This window comes from Sorghum bicolor, chromosome 10, assembly GCF_000003195.3.
Source record: "Sorghum bicolor cultivar BTx623 chromosome 10, Sorghum_bicolor_NCBIv3, whole genome shotgun sequence".
NCBI lineage: Eukaryota > Viridiplantae > Streptophyta > Magnoliopsida > Poales > Poaceae > Sorghum > Sorghum bicolor.
The window spans coordinates 41,990,304-42,003,993 of record NC_012879.2 but is presented as its reverse complement, the minus strand read 5'-3'; positions in this window follow the sequence as shown (position 1 = coordinate 42,003,993).

Here is a 13,690-nt window from a genome sequence, read left to right as displayed (position 1 = left end):
AAATACCAATATTAAAGTGACAATATCTCAAAAAAGCAATGTTTGTGAAATCAAAAAGTTACGGAGAACATGGTGTCACATGCTCACGATAATAATACTGTAAACCTTAAATACCAATATTAAAGTGACAATATCTCAAAAAAGCAATGTTTGTGAAATCGAACAGTTACGGAGAACATGGTGTCACATGCTCACAAACTCTATTTTATATATCTTTCCATGAATCGACTAAGATAATATTTAATATCGGCAGAAAGATATCTCCGATATTTTCTTTTATGTGCCACTAGATCAACAAATAAGTTTCGCCACATCTCCGTATCATCCTGTCACACATTTGAGTAATTTATGTTTGTAATTATGTAGGTGCTAATTGAGTTGAGCCCACATTGATACATGAGAAAAGTGAGGAAAGTAGACAAAACTCATAGTTTTGAGAACATACACGCGTAATAGTTATGAATGGTTACAAAACAAAATGTTATGAACAAACACTCAAAATATCATTATGCCATCACATAAGTGTGTATATAACACTCCGTGTAGAATCTGATAAGCCAATTGAAAATACCCAGGAACAACAACAAATATGATGTTAGTGAGATATTATTTGTGCAATATAAATTGAATGAAAAAATGTATTTATATGTTAGTAATGTAATGTTACCTCGTCTATGGCATTAGAACCTCCTTAAATACAATATTCTTTGTGAAAGTTCCATCTACTACTAGGGTCTTCTTATCCTTATTTTTTTTTATTTGATTTATTCTTATTTTTTTGTTTGATATCCTTTATAGTATTTTTCCTCTCCTTTTTTGGCCTCCTCCTCCGGTGCATCCACATTAGGTGGGAGAGCAAGAATCTTAATATTAGTTCTTGACGTGGCTCTAGATATCGCAACATACAACTGACATGAGAGAACATTGACATTGGTAGGTACACACTCATGTTTGGGATAGGTTGGCCGTGTGACTTGTTGACAGTTATGGCAAAGCTCATTCTGATAGAAATCTGCTTCTTCTTAAATGGGAACAGGAACATCTCATCATCAGATGAGTATAGCGGTATTCGAGGAAGGAATACCCGCTTCCCAGCATGTTACCCCACGATGATTTCAGTGTCGTTTGTATTTCTTCGGAACCCCCACACCACCAGCCTTGTTCCTTTATATAGCCCATTGGCAGGGTCAATATTCCTAAGCAATTTGACATGACACCTGAGCTTGAGCTTCAAGACATGTGGAGGCAGCCCGTTAGGGGTTAGATTGTTAAGAAACTCCTATGGATAGTAGTTATGTGGATAATCTACCGTGGAATCAAAACTATGATATATTGTCTCACCACCCTGGAACATATCAATCATTTTCATATTGATCATGTCCATACAATCATTATGTGTAGATAAAATCGCTTTGGTGGTGATGTAATTTTTATCTGCCTTGTTTGCATTTAGATCTGGAAATATTATGTCAATCAATGTATGAAGATCTTTCTCGACATCGCTAGAGTATGGGACACAGATCTCATTTAGAATACATACATTGCCATCTTCGTTAACCTCTTTTTTCCACCACCAATGCGCAACAAATAATTTGCAAAACATGGATAACTCTCAACCCTCATGTTGCGGATGAGCTTTAGGTGGCGCATTGATTCCCAAAGATACAACCTTCATAGAGAAGTACCGACTATTTGAGCCCTAGATCCTTTCCGCACAACAGAGAGGACCTATCTAAAATCCCCACTAAGGACAACAGCCTTCCCACAAAACAGTAGGTGTGATTAGCCCATTATATCCCATAGGATGTTGTCCAGTGCTTCCACATTTTGCCTCTTTGTCATAGATGCCTCGTCCCAAATTATAAGAGTTGCTTGCTGAAAGCCCTAGTTTGGTTTTGGATAATTGATGAAACCTAAAGTACTAACCTCTATACTATGTAGATTAGATGAGGTTGGTACATGCCAAGTAATGGAGCAAAGAGATGATCATGGTGATGTTGGTGATGACCACATGATGATCAAGTGCTCAACTTAGAAATAAGAAGGAGAAAAACAATATCCTATAGAGATCAGGGCAAAGATATTGCTTAGGATTTTGGTTTTGATGATCAAGACACCTTAGAAGGTGTGATCACATTTAGGATAGATAGTCGTACTATACAGAGGGGAATTCTTTGGCTAAGTGGTTATCGAGTGCCACTAGGTGACATTGTTCATGTGCATGCATTTAGAACCTAGTGAGCTAACTTAACTTCTTCGAAGAAAATAATTATGAAAATGCTAACACACTTGCACATGTTAGTACACACATGGTGGTGTTGGCATATTCGGCGCTTTTTGAGAAAATAAAATGCATATTTTCTATTGCACCGGTGGAAAGTTTAAAGAAGTAGAAAAACGCTCACCGGATGCTCGTCGTGGAGGCATCAGACGCTGGCCCAGCGTTCGGTGTATAGTAGTTAAGCAACACAGTGTTGAACTACGCGTTGGAGCGTCCAATGGCAAGCGTCGGATGCAGCTCTGACACTGTTCCCACATTCGGTGAGTACTGACGTTAGCGAGCACATGAGCCAGCTTCTCTAGCTGTGATCGTTAGACCCTAGGGAGCGTCTGATGAGGATGCGTCGGACGCGTCCGACGCCCGTGCGATTTGTAGAGCTCCCTAAGTAGCATCCGGTGCTGAAGGCATGTCCAATGTGTACCACCTAACACATCCGACGCTCTAAACCTATGAACTCGAACGTTTAAGTGACCGTTAGAGATTGACGCACGAGATTCAAAAGCTAGACACGTGGTTGTAGGGGTATAAACCCCTATACCCTTACGGCTAGGCTTGGGCCAAGAGGATTGGCCCATTACAAGAGTCGTAGCTTGATCCATCTACCTAGAGTTCTGCGCAAAGAAGCTGGACATGGAGATGAAGCAAGATTCTGGTCGGTTAGAATAGGAATTTATATCAAACTATCTTTGACAATTGTAACCAACTAAGATTAGTTTCTAGATTTATAACCTTGTCCCTTAGACTATATAAGGTGGGGCAAGGGACCCCCTTGGGATCTCATCACAACTCATATCAATATAGTCAGACGCAAGACGTAGGTATTACGCCCTCACGATGACCGAACCTAGATAAAATCTTTGTCTGTGTCTTGCGTCACCATCTAGTTTGTAGCTTGCCAACAATCTACTACCTTGGGCATACTCCTAGGTAGACTACCGACCATATTTCATCGACAATGGCGCGCTAGGTAGAGGGTGTGCATACAGCTTCCCAGGCGAGCAAGATGGTCATCATCCCTGCTTCTGCAGCTATGGCAGGTAGCCTCATATTCACCATCCGCCAGATCACGTCGACCACCGGCTCTAGAAGTTTTGTCGCCATGACCTCGGAAGAAACATAGATCCAATCTATGCTAATTCCTCCTTCACCAACATTGGCCACAATCTAGACCACGTTGGCTATGGCTCCGACTACTCCAACGACATCTCTGACCACGTCGACAACATGTTGTTTGCTTCCCTATTACAAAGAGAAGCAGATTAACAACACCGACCTACTCGAGGCTACTGATCGAGTCGACCTCAAGCTTTCTGAAGCTCTAACTCTGGTAGATTCAATTTCAAATCAATCTATCGAATCAGCGTCTACTGGTCATCACGGATCTACTCAGCCAACTTGCATTACTCAACGCGAACGGCTGGACATAGATCTAACGATCATTGCCACCCTAGAAGGACGGATTATCCATACCAGGACGGTCCCTAGGTCGGACATTGCTTGGTGTTCCCTCATGGCCTATGTAACTCGGCTTCATTGGTTGCATATTGTGCCCAACTGCTTTTTGCAGATTCTACGATGATAAATTAGGTCCCAGATTAGTGTGCCCTAGATGCATCCCAAGCACGTCACTTCATCAACATGGTCTCCATCCATACACTCCTAGAGGATGGTGTTGACACTTGCTAACACCACTTGAATACTAGGTTGTCATCCCCAGCATGGTGCCAGGGTGTACTAAGGTATTTATGAATATGAAGGCTCTCTAGAAAATAATCTATTCTATCCGTAAGCGCACAGATAAAATACCTCATTGTAGCATTTCACCAGGAAAAGTATTCCAGGTATCGTTATTTATAATTTTGCGTAAGAGAACGACAAAAGTGAAAATAGGGGTAAAATCTATCAAGGTGTAGACTAGAGATAAACTTGCAAGAACATGATTACTAATGAGAAACTCGTCACACAGTCACTTGCTTTGGCAGGGGGTAAGCCATAAAAATAAAGATAATGAAATATAAGCTCATAGGTAAATAACACAGCGATTAGAAATAGACTACTCCACATAAAATGTAAGGTGACGTCGGACTAGTGTTGACGGTCCTTAATGCTCATATTTAACCATCAACTAATCATGAAAAAGGATCCAAATGCAACCGACACATAGACTTAGGGTTTCATCTGACAGATTTCCACGAGTTTTGGTGTTTGTCTATTTCTGCAGGGGTTATCAGGAAATACGAAGGAAAGGCCCACACATTGGGTTTACATAGAGAATTAATGTGTGCGATAATTTTCTATAATCAGGAAGACTCTAGAAGCAACTCGATTGAAGCGGAGCCGAGACGGGCCTGGGACCAGGGCACCCGCCCTTGATCCTAGGGCGCCCGCCCTGGTACAAGCACCAATCACAGAATGGAGTACACAAAGATCTCGTCGAGCTGATTGAAATGAATATATTATTTGCTATATTTGGAGTTCGGAATCAAGAGATATTAATAAAAGAAGGACTCCACACAAAAGAGCTGCGGGATTAGTTGGGCCCAAATGAGATTTTGGTCCATTAAGGCCTATGTGCATTTTAATGAGATATGGTGGAAAGTTTAGTACCACATCGCCTGCTGAACCAAAAACGCACAAAGGAGGAGGACTATATAAGCAAGACCCCTGGCCCCTGGAGGAGAACATATCATTATAGAGTTGAGAGGTGCCCTTGAAAGATAACCTTTCCTCTATAGAGAATTAGGGCTAGACATTCCAATGTAGTAGATTAGTTCTAGTCGGGAGTTAGGGAGAGCGGAGCTGCGCTCCGGATCTAGAGAAGTCTTCAGAGTTTTGGTATGTCTTTATATTTATTATAAGACTTATGCTTTAATATATTTATCTTCTCTATTTACTTTTATGCCTTTATTATTATCGAGTAGTGTAGTTGTTATATTTTGGCATAGAATCTTCGTTCGCATCGAGTGCTCTAGTTATTCATGGTAATTAGAGTAGTAATCGTTAGTGTAGACGTGGTGTCTATACTAGAGGTTACCTGAGGTTGCACCCAGTTCTGCGGATTGTTGTGGTAGCCCTAGGGTAGTGACAGCCCTAACGGTCGACGTATTCCACCTCGTTCGGATCGGTGTTTGTAGGACCGTAGTCAGAGCTTCCCAGCCCCCTTCTCATCTCTTTCTGTGGTTGGTGTTCTGATGTCCCAAAGTGCTAATATGTGATTGCTATATCTATTCATTCTTTGTTATCATAGAACTGAAGTAATAGAGAAGTATACAGGAACTCAGGTCTCTCCCGTTGTCCTCTCGCTATGGCTATCTACGCATTTATCATAGAATTCTCACCTTTATATTATTACCTATCATATATCATTTACCCCTACTCTAGTCTAGTTGGTTTATTAAATTAGTAGATGCATGATAGTAAGTTATCAGATTCTTTGACCTTAGCTTCCCAGTGGTAAAATATAAATACCGATACATGGAATACTCCCGGTAAAATGCTACGATGATGTTTTGTGCGCTTGCAGAATTTTTCTTATTCTTATTGCACTTAACGAATGTCAACAACTAGCAAGAGAATGGATTCTAAGTATCTATTATCTACTAAGTCACAATCTACTCTAGGCATCTACAAGATTATATATAGCACAAAAGACTCTTCATTCATGTATAAGGAATATTGCTAAAGTAAATCAGGACATAGCAAGACTTACTCCGCAATACAAATTCTGTCTGTCCTACTAACGGAGGGTGGACTATATAAGAATCAATGAAGCTATCACCATCGCGAACTACCACACGACCCGGCCAATAGGATACATTTGCAAGTAAATAACATCTAAGCACCACGCCCACATGTGATCTACCACCTAACTCCCACGTGTCAAGAGCTAAGCACTTTGCAAACTTATACATAAACTCATTATCAATCATAACTATATCAAATATAGAACTAGAGCAAACTAAGAACATAATAAATAGAGACATAATTGTTGGGTATTTTAAACACAAACAGAAAAATCCGCAAGCGCACGGATACCGATGTAGCTTTCACCCGGGAGTATTCCAGAGTATCGATTTTCCGCAGGGAACGTGAGTGTACTAGTTAAGATTCAAGATCGCCCAAGGATAACTATATAATTATTTTTGGTGGGAAGAGAGGAAGTTTCCTGAGAGTTCTCTAATTGAACTAAGAATAAAGAATTACTTCAAAGATTATTTATTTCGGGACATCAGAACACTAACCACAGAAAGAGATGAGAAGGGGGCTAAGAAGCTCTGACTTCGGTCCTACAAACACCGATCAGAACAAGGTGGAATACGTCGATCGTTAGGGCTGTCACTACCCTAGGGCTACCACAACAATCTGCAGAATTGGGTGCAATTCCAGGTAATTGCAAGACTAAACACCACGTCTAATCTATTAATTACTACTCTAGCATTTCAAAGACTAGAGCACTTGATGCAAGCGGGAATCCAATAAATAACTTGAATGTAAATAAAAGTAATTAAAGAACTCAGGAATTATGAATTGAAGAACTTGGAGAACGATGAAGAACGAACCAGTTGCTGCAAAAGTATAATGTTGAGGAAGATCCGACAGATCCGGCTCCTCCTCCGCTCTCCTCTTCTCTCTCCCTATTTTCTAGATTACAACTAGAACTAACTAGAACTAGAACTAGATGAACTAGAACTATAACTAGATGAACTAGAGGGATCCTCTCTACTTGGATGAATAATTGAAACCCTAGCTTTGATTCTGTAGAAGAGGTATGTTCTCCAAGGGCCAGGGGGCCTGCTTATATAGCCCTTCCAAATGAACGTGGGCCGTCGGATCAAACCGACCTTAATCGCACGGTTTTCCTTGATCCTTTAGGTCGGTGGAGCATAATCCATGAGGCGGAGCCAGATTGGCTCCTGTAGCTGGGCAGGCGCCCAAGGGGGGAGGGCGGGCGCCCTGCCCCCGAGCCCGTTTCGGCCTCCCGTTCGTTCCCATGGCTTCTGGAGTCTTCTAGATGATAGAAAATTGCCGCACATGTTAATATCTCTATGTAAACCCGACGTGTGGGCCTTTCCTCCGTATTTCCTGATAACCCCCTGCAGAAATAGACAAACACCAAAACTCGTGGAATTCTGTCAGATAAAGCCCTAAGTCTAGGTGTTGGTTGCATTTGGATCCTTTTCCATGATTAGTTGATGGTTAAATGTGAGCATTAGGGACCATTAACAAGCTCCCCCAAGCTTAACCTTTGCTCGTCCCTGAGCAAAGATGGACTCAAGAGTTTCTGCAGTGGTTTCATGCCTTAAAGGTACACATGCGTTCAAACAAGATCTCATCTCTGGGTTAGGGTAAACTGTTAAAATTTAAACTTCCTCATTTTTCCTTCCACCATGGGGCTTGCAATCGTCACTTGTGTCTTGAACAGTTAAAAGATAGAACGGTCTAGTCAAGCGCTGTCTCTTGTTCTTCGATTAACTATAGCTCTGGAGTTTTTGCAGATTTTCAAATAAAACTCAGAGATTCCTTGTATGACTCTCTCTAGTCTCTCTTTTGTGGTATTTCTGGATCCTTATCAAGGTAGTGATGTTATATGTCTTCTCTCAAAGTATGTGGTATTTTTGGTATGAGGCATAGTGGCATTGCCTTCTCTCTTACCCTACTCTAATAAGGTTTTGATATCTGGAGCTCATAGGTGGGAGACAGCTAATACATACTTACAAGACATTTATTGCATAGTCAAACCATGGATCCAGAAGAACAAGTCAATAAGTCAAATCAAGATGTGCATGTGTGGCGAATGAATGGTGATAATGGTGAAAGTCTAATTCTACTTTTGCTCTTTTGAGGGGGTACATACCTTCCTTGCACTTGAGGTTTTTGAGGGGAATGAGATGCTCTATATTTTATTTTTCTTTTCTCTCAGGTGGGTATCTTGTGCCCCTAATTCTCTATGAGGTTTCGGGCACTTGCCCCTTTTTATTTCCTCGTATTCACTTTTTTTAGAGCACTCACCCTCCTAGAATAATGTAGCAAGTGGTAGTAACCAAAATATCTCGAGCATTTATTTCACGGGGAATAACAGGTATAGGAAAATGTTTTTGGCTATTCTCTCCTAGATAGGAGTAGAATAATTTTGGGTGAATCTGGATATGGAAATGAGTGGATGTATGTGGATGCGTACTTCCGGAGTAGAAGCAGCATGTATGAGTGAACGTGCAAGTGAATCTTGATTTTAACCACATAACAAGCTCCTAAGGGTCTACACAGCTTGACCACACTCAATGCTCATAAGCAGTAAAAAGTAAATGTATGGTTCATAGTCTAATAAGCATATATATATGGTTGTGGTAGGATTTTAAACTCTCATCATACAGAAACTCATCATGCAACATTTTAAAGATTTTCAAAGATAAAATTCTCTAGAATTCTAGCATCTCTAGGAACAGATAAACAGCAGCTCAACCTTCCTATATCGTATCCGTTAATGACTTAGACTTTAGATCAAGTACTCTTCCCACAAGTTCAGGTTTAGAGTAAATCTTAATTAATAACGGTCATGCCTAAACTTGAGAGAGATTTCAATTTTGAGAACTAGTCATGGCAAAGCAACTATTCATCATTTCCATGTGAGAGCTTATCATGAGGGTTCATAGCAAACTTTATTTATTTATTTAGCAAACTAAGCAAAGATATATATAAGCACAAAATCTTTATTTGGGTTTTTATGATTATGCATCTTTTTTTATTATTTGAGTAAAGTATAAACGTGAGTAGAACACTTAGCTGGATAAATGGGGGTGCTCTCCTCCAAGCTGGATTTTGACGTAATTTCTCCTGATGTAGCTAGTAGGTGGCGGAGGTGTATTTGAATGTCAGCAGCACCCTGACAGTGATTAGGATGTCCTCCGTCTGCTAATTTTCTTTGATCCTTGAATTCTGTAGAGCTCAAATAGACAACAAAGCTTTGTGGAACTAGTTAAGTGTTAGCATAAATATCTAGCCTTTATCATGTTAAGCCTCCTCAATAAATGTTACTCTCTTTAGTAGGATCATAATTTTATTTTTTTATATTTTTATTTTTATAGGACAAAAATATATTTATTTTATTTTTATGCCACCATAATGAATGTACTTATGGGTTTTATGGCATGAGCATACTCACATGAGGCTAACTATTTTTAATATTTTTATTTTCTTTTCAAGATGATTTGAACCTAATTAACTATGTAGACTATTTTAAAATAATTGAAAGGAAAATGATAACTACCAAGTTTACCTCTTGGCAAGGCGTTCGGTGTTTTTAAGTCCTCCGAACAGGACTCTCCGTTTTCTCAGTCGTCCTGGGATTCACTGGATGGCATAGTCGGTGGTTCCGGTGGCGCCTGCTCTTCATGTATAACTATCTTCTCTCTCCACACCTGACTCGGTGCTACGGTCTCCTCAGGACAGTTCTGTTCAAGTTGTATGTCTTCAGACCTTACCATTTCTCCTTCGTAGTCTGCCCATCCGTCCTTGATGATTTGCCTTCTCTGGTTGCGGTTGTGTCTTCTTCTTCTTGTTCTGACCTGCTTAGAGTCTTCAACTATATAGTTAGGGTCAGTAAAATAGCGGCGTACCTTCTCGGAGGGGAAGTGCATGTGGACTTCTCCGGTTTCAATGTAGATGATTGCTTTAACGGTGCTGAGGAACGGTCTCCTAAGGATGATGGGTGGATCGTACTCATCTTCTCCAATGTCAATAACCTTCAACCTTTCGGAATGTCTGATCTGCCATGTGGAGCTGAATGTATGTTGATTTTAGGGACATGGTTCCGAATAGGAGCTGATAGGTGACTGCGGCCATTATGTTGACGCCTGACCCGGTGTCGCAAAGCGTCTTCTGGAAGTTGTATCCATTAATAGAGCACTGGATGCTTGGCATACCTGGGTCGTCCTTTTTGGTTAGGAACGGTGACTTAAGTCGACGGTCTTGACCTCCTTGAACTACAATGACCATCTTAGCTGACTTGGTCCACATTTGCTTGTTCCTGTTCCTCCTGTTGGTCCTCTTCCTTGGTTCATGTCAGGATTGCTCTGAGATTTGTGTAGTCTTGTTCTTGAAGGAAAACGTCTCCTTCCTCCCCTTGATGTAGAAACTGATCTTGGCAGCACTAGCATAGATAGATGAGGCTTTCAGGAGTGGCCTCCCTAGGATGATGGGTGCCCTCTTATCAGTACCAGTCTCTATTTCCAAGAAGTTTGCTAGGGCGTACAAGGTACCAACTCAGACGTAGAGGTTCTTCAATATTCCCTTTGGGAAACTTAGTGTCCGATCTGTAGGCTGCAAACACATGGCTGTTTCTAGTAAAGGATGTGTAAAGAATTTTTCATAGAGTACCCTGAGCATAATGTTGACGCTGGAGCCAAAGTCGCAGAGTGCTTCTAGGAAGTCCACCATGCTGATGGAGATCGGGATGACGGGGCGTCCTAGATCGCCTCTCTTGACTGAGTAGTTAGGCCTCTGTTGATTCCAACTTTGATTTTGTTGAGGACGTTAGTAGTAGTATAGTAGTTGTTGTTGATGTAGTTTACGTCCTCAAGCATCTCAGGGCAGTGATTGCCTGAGTGTCTAGTATCTCCAGTGTGTTTGTGCTCGTAGATTCAGGTTCTTCACTTGGTGGAGTCTAGGAGTTGTAAAACTCCTTCATATTTTGCTCGAAGTGTATCTGCTCATAGAGACAAGACAGAGATCAAGTGCATGGGCCCTGTTGGTGGAAAACACCAACAGAACCAAAAGTGTGTTTGTTCTTCTCTAACCTTAAGCATAGTGACAAAGTTGATGGATATTAAGATCATGAGTGTAGCATTTAAAACATTTGTCAGATCAGATCGCTCAACCTAATGGAAAGATAATCTATCTATATTTATGTTTTTTTATATATATCTTCCAAAGATTGCGTGTGCAACATTTTAGCTCATATGATTAAGAGTGTGGGATCACAAAGGTGGAAGGACTAAACATATTGAATCGATTGGGTTGGTTAATCTAGAGTTGTAAATCATACATGTTTGTCTCTTTTATTCATGTGAACGCTAGAACCAAGGAGAAGCTTATAGAAGTGATAGTTAAGTACCTTAAGATGTTACCTTACTTGAAGAGTGATGGTACAGTATCACCTTGTGGAAGCTTTCCTTTCTTAGCGGTTGTGCATCATGTTTGTGGCACCCTCCATGGATCATCTCTCATGAGCTATGCCTTCCTTGTGTAAATTGTTAACCTTCATGTGTCTCTCTCTTTGTCTCCAATGTGAGTTTATCTCAATACTTCCCAGGTCGATATTGAAAGTTTTCCTGTAGGGGTTAGTCCTACAAAATATCCAATATCTACTATAGCATACTATCGGCTCAAAAATCAACCTAGACACCATGTCTAATTTGATTTAGGAGGGCATTTTAACCTAAGCACCATGCTTAATTTAAAATCCCTTGGAAGTAAGATCATCATTCCTAAACTAAGCACCATGCTTAATTAAGAGATAAATGAAACTACTCCAAACCCAGACATATACTAAAGCAAATAAAGGTAGCATGAGAGCATTTATAGAGATCTACTCAAGTGGAGATGAAGTAGTGTGATTAGTATTTAAAAAATTGAGCATGTCTCAAAGGTAGGGACAACCAACATGGCAAAAGATGTTTTTATGTAAAGTACTCCCCCAAGATTGAATTTTGCAAAATTCAAGTTTCGATGAATTTAATTCAATGTTGTATGATGATTGGTTGGACATACCTTGTGCTTGTCATTCATCCGGTCTTCTTGCTCCAATCCTGGAAAGGTTAGTGACAAGAATACCCGAAGGAATATTTTGACAATTATCCTTATATGCTCAATACACAAGGTAATGTTGCAAATAATTAAAAGCTCATGTTACGATCTGATCGACGCTTATTTTAGGACACTAAGCTTGTCCTTGGGAAACTATCAATTTATGTCGGCGAAGTGGTTTCCCCTCCAACGCTGACCTATATCAAGATCAACTCAACGAGATCTGCAATATTTTTTATAGACATATGCATCGACAACCGCACTTTTAAAGTTTTTATAAATAGAAAGGAAGAGGAGGTTGGAGATCTCGAATGTGGTGATGTTGGAGAGACCAATACATTGGGAAGATGTTGCATATGAGCATGGAGTAAACGAAGTGGCTATGAAATAAATTCCATGCTCATTAATGTTTGGAGTGAAATCCATGTGGTGTGGTGAAAATGGTAAGGTGAGTGTGGTAAAAAAGGAAAAGAAAAACGATAGAGCTGGAGATCAGTGGTTTTGACTGGCAAGAAGTGAGCAACTTTAGTCAATCGATCCACTCTTACCCATATTGAATCATATCCTCTCTGTGTACGAGGTAAACCCACTATGAAATCCATGCCTACTTCTTCCCACTTCCATTCAGGAATCTTCATTGGTTGCAATAGTCCAGCTGGCCTCTGGTGTTCAGCCTTCACTCGCTGACAAGTATCACACAAAGCAACATACTCAGCTACATCTCTCTTCAACCCATACCACCAATACTTCTATTTCAGATCTAGATACATCTTTGTACTACCAGGGTGAATGGAATATGCTGACTCATGAGCCTCTCTCAGAATCATATCACGAATAGCCTTTACTTCAGGAACACATATCCTTTTTCCAAACCACAGTACACCATTGTCATCTATTCTGAATCCTGGTGCTTTGGCTAGTACCACATTCTATGCTATCTCCTTCAGTTTCTCATCTTCAAACTGTCCTTTCAATATCTCTTCCTCTAGAGTAGGAGTGACCTCAATTTCCATAGCATTCACTACAATTCCCAAGTTCAAATATGCAAATTCAGCACACAACTCCTCAGATTCAGGTGTCGCCCGAAGCTCATTAGCATATTTCTTTCTGCTAAGTGCATCAGCTATGACGTTTGCCTTTCCAGGATGATAATGCACTTCCAAATCATAATCCTTTATCAGTTCCAACCATCTTCGTTGCCTCAAGTTCAGATATGTATGGGTGAAGATATACTTTAGACTCTTATGATCAATGTATATGTCACTCTTATGCCCAATCAAATAGTGTCTCCAAATCTTCAATGCATGGACCACAGCTGCTAACTCTAGATCATGAGTAGGATAATTCCATTCATGTTTCCTCAACTGTCTAGATGCATAAGCAACAACTCTACCTTCCTGCATAAGAACACAACCCAAACCCAGACGAGAAGCATCACAATAGATAGAGAAACTCTTACTCAGATATGGCAATACCAACACAGGTGCAGTAGTCAATCTCCTCTTAAACTCCTCAAAACTAGCTTGACACTTATCAGACCATACAAACTTAGCATTCTTCTCCAACAGAGCAGTCATAGGCTTTGCAAGTTTTGAGAACCCTTCAATG